General features: G+C 39.4%; 1 pseudogene; it reads left to right on the top strand.

The window, feature by feature from the left end:
- The first annotated feature begins 5,903 nt into the window (after window positions 1-5,903).
- LOC117035629 (60S ribosomal protein L4-like) lies at window positions 5,904-7,066 on the top strand (annotated as a pseudogene).
- The last annotated feature ends 492 nt before the right edge of the window (window positions 7,067-7,558 follow it).

Here is a 7,558-nt window from a genome sequence, read left to right as displayed (position 1 = left end):
ACTGTTTGGGAGGAGGGTCTGGGGGAGTTTTCGGAATGAGGGGGTCCTTGAAGTAGTCAAGGAGATGGAGGAAAGGGTTCTGCCTAGGAGAGAAGCATGTACAGAGCTCAGAATCAAGAAAGTCTGACAGGTCTGAAGAACTAAAAATGGAGGTTTTCAATGAGAGGTCCGAAGGCATTTACTGAGAATCCTCAAGGGCTCTTTATGTGCACTAGGTCTCCTTGGGTACACATTTAGGATAAATTTCATCTCTCTTTCCCTCTACAGATTAGAGAAATTCAAGCTGGTATTGAAAACGAGGGTCCTTATGACTTTAATTAAATTTAGTTTTAAATCCTAGCTTTAGAAATCATATCCCCCCCCTCTCGCCCTACCCCTCAGAGACCTAGCCTTTCCCCCAGATAATTAGCAACCCGCAAGGCAGCAGAAGACAATAGCCCCGACCTGACTAATGGTCATATGGTCCAAATCTGGGGCAGGCTAAAGAAAACATCTTGACCTAAGTTATGTTTCAGCTCTTGAGCCCTAAGGTGGAACGACCCCCAGGCTACTTTCCCATGAGACTGGACAGAGATACTCCGGGAAAGACCTCAGAACTGTCCTCAAGACCTGAAGAGATGATTCATCACCCTTACCTCACCTCTGACCAATCAGCTCCCAGCATGACTCCAAACCCCTAACCAACAGCATCTTGTGATTTTGCCCTATATAATCTGTAACCTACACACCATCTGGGCAGTTCAAGCTTTTTAGAGCATTAGCTTCCCGTTCTCCTGGACGGTGCCATTCATCAATAAAATAGCCAATATTTGTCCACTACAATTCTCAGTGTTTAGTGTTTGGCTCTGCTAGCGCGGGGTGAAGGAGCTCTTTCTTTTCCATAACAGTACGATAGGTTTTGAATTTCTGAGCGGGAAACTAGTAAGTTATCTTCTAAAGCTGGTTTTGTGAGGTATAAAGGAAAGGAAATTCATTCACCAGGCAGCCATCACCAGTTCTAAGCCTTTGCTGGGGCTGGATGGAATATACGTGTCTCACATAGGTTCCTTTTTATTTGAAATATATATTTAAATGAAGCCACCTATTTAATGAGTTTATTAAACCCTGTTTTACTTCATTGTTGGCCTCCACCAACATCTCTTAATCCCTTAATCAACATCTCTTAATCTTCATTTCCATCAAATCATACCTACAGTGTGTGTTAAGTGCTTGCGGTGTACTCAGAAATTCTGGGAGGTAGTGATAGAAAAAAATAAGACCCAGGCTGGATCCTCCTGGAGTTACATGCTTGTTCAAAGAGATTTATGTTCATCATTCACAAGATATTCCCCCATTCCAAACATAATACAGGGGTCATTGGTAACCACTGTGTTGTTTAACTAAAAAAAATCAAAGGAACAAAAAAGTGTAAATACAGTGTGATACAGTGCTAGATTTTGTGTTATAGACTGTCATTATTACTGGAGCACAGAAGGACAAATAAGGGTGTGGCCCAAAATTGGATTAGGTTTCTGAAAGTGGTGCGATCAAAGCTAAAGGACCTGAGATTGTTGAAAGCTGTTTCACATACTAAAACTTTATGGTTGTATATGGTATATTTGTTGTTGTTTTCCTTTGTTTTCTATGCAAGGTTAATGATAGAGCCACTTAATGAAGGACTTACATGTTGTCCAGCATGTGTCTTGAATATTTTAATATATTTCCATACACATTCTATTAAATAATAACTCTTTGAACAGCATTCCATCTTAAAAGGAATTCAGCCTCCCTTGCTTTGAAACAAGAAATAGAAGCCAAAATTCACTCAAAGCCCTGCTTAAGCATTCCCTCTTTATTTGGAATGGTCAGTTAATTAAAATGACAAATCGGGAATGGGAGCAAGTCAGCAGATGATTCATGGTGTGATTGAAGGGACTTGGTAACCTTTCTGTATGTTTCTTTATCTGCCTGTAGGAAATAATGGTTTCACAGAGGTGTTATGAAAAATAATTAAAGTTGGTAATGAGCTTTGAGATCCACGGATGAACTGTGTTTTCAAAGTGCATAATTACACACTTCAGTAAGTCTCTCAGACTGGCTTCCTCTACTCACTCTTTAATAGGTATTCAAAATGACACAGCTCAGGTAGGTTTTCCTTGTTCTCAAGTTACTACTACATTATTTAGCCACTGATACCAGTTACCTTTAAAATAGAATGCAGCCCACAGTAGTGGTAAGGACCACTAATCCTTTGGCTTTAGGATTCTTGAAGTCTTTCCTTTTGGGGAGTTTAGTTTTCCAGATCACTCCCTACCTTCATTTATCAATTTTTCTACTTCAGTTGGCTCACTCATCTCCTCGATTATGACAGTCCCCAAAGATTGTAAAAAATAAGCTCAACAGCTTCACTGAAATCTAACAGGATGCTCTTCTTTGCTTTACTTAATACTTGGTAATGTCTTCTTTGCTCTTATTATTCCTGTTCTTTCTCTCAGCTCCTCTCCCCCATTTTAATTGGCCTTTTGGAAACTCACAGCAGGTGAAATTCTTTAGATGATTCCACAGCAGGAGAAGAAAGGAGGTGCTGAAATCCAAATGTTGAGTTGTTGAGTAGGGGGAGGAAAGGTGCTGGGATTGGGCAAGCTGAAAACAAGTGGTGACATTCGAGCAAGATTTTGCAACAATGACAACATCACAACATCAGAGTCTGTCTGGGTAGTAAGAGGAAACCTAGAACAACAAAGCCAATTGAGAACACCTGAGAAAAGAACCATTGACCTCTCACCCGGTAGCCTTCCCACAAACTCCTTTTGTCATTTTGCCATTTGAGAGAAAGAAGCATGAGAAGGTAGTGTTCTTCCCCATCACAGGAAAAACAATGTCAAGCTTATATATCCTAATGACCTTGGAAACATAGTGACATCTTTCTGTTCAAAGGAAAGCACGCTTTCTTTTTAAATTAAAATTGATTGGGGTGACGATGGTTAGTAAAATTACATAGGTTTCAAGTGTACAATAGACACAGACAATAGTTTAGAGGAAAGGACACTTTTTATGAAACTTTGGTTCCCAGATGGAAGATGAAATGGTATATGAAACTATGAGTATAAACAAAATTTTTTTATTAACCTCCATTTGAATTTTATAATTTATCAATATGTGTGATAATTTCAACACATGAATCTCAGGCAAAAGTTTTTTTTTCATTCCCTCCAACCCCGTGTTCTGTCTGCACTACCTGGAGGGTAGAGTTCCTTTCATAGAAACCATTGAAGCCATTCCCATTTCTGAGGGGTTGCAGTTACCATCACTATATTAGAAATTTACCAGATTAAAATATCCAGAGAGTGGGTCAGTTTTACTCTTTTACTTTGCTGGTAGGAAATATTTTCCTTTAAATAGAATAAAAAAACACATAGTGCTTTTACGCTTCTTGAAATACTGTAGCACTGCATGTTTCTCACTCTAAGTACAGAAAACTTTTGAAAAGTATCTATTATATAATGTTTTTGAAATGACAATTTTTTTCTTTAAAAAAATTAGTTTCAGGTGTACAAGGCAACATACTAGACATTTAACCCCTTCAGAAAGTGATAACCCACCCCCCAAGTAACTACCCCCTGATACCTTATATAGCTGCTACAATACCATCAACTATCTTCCCTATGTTGTACTACATTCCTTATGCTATACCCTACATCCCCATGACTACTGTCTAACAACCAATTTGTACTTCTTAATCCCTTCCCCTTTCAACCATCCTTAACCTCCCTCCCATCTTAAAGAATTCCCTCTAAGTTTCCCTGTAATACTGATTTGGCGGTGATGAACTCCTTCAGCTTTTTCTTGCCTGGGAAACTCCTTATCTGTTAATTAATAAATGATGGGTAGAGTAATCTACCCAGCAAATATAACACCCAGTGTTATGCTATTTTATATTATGTTATGTTATGTTACATTATGTTATGTTATGTTATATTATATTATATTAAAGACCCAGTCTTATATTATAGTAAAATAAGACCAGGTCTTATATTAATTTTTGCTCCAAAAGACTCATTAGAGCTGATGGTCTGGCTAGGTCTTATTTTCGGGGAAACACTGTAGTTGAAAGCCTTCAGGTCAGCTTAATTTTAGGCAATTCTCAATAACGGTTGTTTTGTAGATTAGTTGTAATTTGGATGTGGTTGTGAGAGAAGGGAAGCACAGCATTTACCTACTGTGACATCTTGGTTGTCTCCTGAAATAACAAAATTTAAAAAACAGAGGACAGATTCGTAGTTGCCAAGGATTGGGGAAGGGAGGGCAGGGATCAGTGGGTGTGGTTATAAAGGACAACTCAGGCATCATTGTGGTGTTGGAACTGTTTTGTATCTCGACTGGCAGTAGATACATGGATCTATATGGGTGACAACATTGTATATAAATTAATACACAGATGCCCATGCACACACACACACACACACACACACACACACACACACACAAAACAGTACAATTAAAACTGAGGAAATATGAATAAGACCAGTGGATTATATCCATGTCAATGTTCTGGTTGTCTATTGTTTTGCAAGATGTTACCACTGGGGGATCCTGGGTAAAGTGTACAAGGGATCTCTCTGTATTATTCCTTACAACTATATGCAAATCTACAATTATCTCAATAATTTCAATTCAAAAAAGAGTTAACCAGAACTTTTCTAGGCCCCACTCAAATAACATAGGCAAGGAGACAAAGAAAAGAAAGCTGGACCCTGAAAGGTAAGCTGTCCTCTGAGGACTGAGTGACCCAGAACGAAAGTTCAGTAAATCAGAAAAGGAGAATAAAAGGTTTTTGATTACAACTTAACATTCCATGTAAAGGATTTAGGTTACAATGTAGTAAAAAAATATGCTGAATTGTACAATATTTGTTTATTTCTTTTAAAAGTTGGTCTAAGATATGAACTTTAAAAACAAATAACTGTACTTCTTAATGCCTATTTAATTATTTTATTATCTAATTGTATTTTTATTAATCAGGGTGGGGAAATCATGCTGACTTTTGGCAGAAATTTGCCATTAAGCCAGGTGCCATCACTGCAAAGTGACTGGCTCAGATTTGTTTTGAGACATGAATAAATCTTATAAAGGTTAAGTCTTCACACTAAAAATATCAAGTAATAGCAAATGTTGTAGATATAGACTTTTTTTTGGAAATGAAGAAATATTAAGTCTAAGTTTTGAATATATATTTGAACCAAAAAGGTAGCAATGGATAGGAACAAAGGGAGATGAGAGAGACTCTAGTTGTAGTCATTGATAATCTCTGTTAAATATTTATTATCCTGAGGTAATAAAAGAGGAAAAACCAGTTCAGCCCATCTGTTTAAGTATTATTACCTTCTCTAATTAAATTATTCTGTGTGGAACGATAATGAGGTAATTCAGATAGAATCAAACTAACAAACAGATTGATATAAAAACTGAAAAGAATTCCAGGTCAAAGTCAAATCTCTGCCTCATCTCTTATTGGTATAATACGAAACACTAGGTGTGACTAAACAGTGATGAATAATGCATATGCTGAAAGTCCAACTACTCTACAGATATTCCTGGCAAATAACAGCATTCTTGCAACAGCATGCTAAAGGCTCAACAGGGTGATATTTTCCATCCCCACAAAGACTTGAAGGATATCATCCAAGCAAGAAGGAAAATAATTTCCTGGAGGCTGAGTTAGGGATTTCAGGACCAACGTAAAATAGGAGAGAACTCATAACTTAGCAGATGCAGGATCAACATCACCACGTCAGGGAAATCATGGGAGAGAGGGAAAGGCTGCTCTCCTAGAGGTGTTCAAAAACACGTGGGCAGCTTTTTACTTTCTTTGTCCTGTGGGAGCCACCGGGTTGAGAGGAGCATGGACGTCTCCTCTCCCTGCCATGGCGTGTACTCGTCTACTGACATTGGTGTAGTCCAAAAAGGGTGCATTATCCGGCAATGTGTCACTTTGCCTGCTGTGTTCAACCAGATATTCGACCAAATATTGTGAACTTTGTTCACACCAACTTGTGTAAAAACAACAGACAGCCCTATGCTGTCTGTGAATTAGCAGGTCATCAAAGTGGTGCTGAGCCATGGGTCCTGGCAGAGCTGTGGCTCGGATTCCGAGAGTTCAGGTTGTGGGACTTATTGCTCTGGCCAGGGTGCTCTTGGCAATATGTGTCATGGGGGCTGCATGTTTGCACCAACCCAAACCCGGTGCCGTTGGCACTACAGAGTGAACACAATACAGAAACGGTATGCCATCTGCTCTGCCCTGGCTGCCTCAGGCTTTACTGGCCTTGGTCATGTCTAAAGGTCAAGCTTAAGGCCTGGAATGATATCAAAAAGGTCTATGCCTCTCAGTGAATGAGAGCTAGCTAGGGCAAAATGAGCAACTGTCATTGTATCCAGCACAGGGGACCTATAATGAGGACAATGGCATCATCAAAGACTTCAGAAACATCCCTGGAATTATTCTGCTTAATGTAAGCAAACTGAACACTTTGAAACATGCTCTTGATGGGCATGTGGGCAGTTTCTGCATTTGGACTGAAAGTACTTTCTGCAAGTTGGATGATTGTATGGCACTTGGCATAAAGCCGCCTCCCTCAAGAGTAACTACAATTTTTCCATGCACAAGATGCTCAATACAGACCTTAGCAGAATCCTGAAAAGCCCAGAGACCCAAAGAGCCCTCCAAGCACTACATAAGAAGATTCATCACAGAGTCCTGGAAAAGAATCCACTGAAAAACCTGAGAATCATGTTGAAGCTAAACCCACATGGAAAGATTATTCACTAGAACATCATTCTTCACCAGGTCAAGAACCACCAGCTCTGGGGGGATAAAGCAGCAGCAGCACTAGAAGCCAAATAAGATCAGAAAGGGATTCCAGGCAAGAAGCCAGCAGTAGAGAAGAAAGGAAAGAAGGCTGTTGGTGTTACGAAGCAGAAGGACCCTTTGGGAAAAAGGGCTGCAGCTACCAAGAAACCAGCAGCTGAAAAGCCTGCAGAAAAGAAACCCACCACAGAAGAAAAGAAGCCTGTGGCACAAACTTAAAGCTGTTTATTCCGTAAAAGTCAAATCACTTTGGACAGCTAATTTTGAATAAAAACCTGATCAAAGAGGCTGTGAGAAACATATTAATAAAAAAATAAAAGGCACATGGGAGGGCTGGTTGGATCAGCTGGTTAGAGTGCAGTGCTCTTAACATCAAGGCTGCCTGTTAGATCCCCACATGGGCCACTGTGAGCTGTGACCTCCACAACTGGATTGAAACAACTACTTGACTTGGAGCTGACACTTAAATAAATAAAAGTTAAAAAAAAAAGGCACATGCACAAATGGAACTGTCAATTAGATATACTATAAAAGAATTAAAGGACTATATGGTGATTTCTTTTCTCCCCTTCCCTTCCTCCTTCCCCTCCCCCCATCTGGTAATTTCTTTTCTCTCCTACCCCTTTCTTCTCCCCTCCCCCTCCTCCCTCCATATGTAAGTTTGGCCATATGTAAGTTTGCTTTTTTGGAACACAGTTTACATCGACATTC

Source organism: Rhinolophus ferrumequinum, chromosome X, assembly GCF_004115265.2.
Source record: "Rhinolophus ferrumequinum isolate MPI-CBG mRhiFer1 chromosome X, mRhiFer1_v1.p, whole genome shotgun sequence".
Classification (NCBI taxonomy): Eukaryota; Metazoa; Chordata; class Mammalia; order Chiroptera; family Rhinolophidae; genus Rhinolophus; species Rhinolophus ferrumequinum.
The sequence above is the reverse complement of the archived record's forward strand: the minus strand, read 5'-3'. Positions and strand labels throughout refer to the sequence as shown.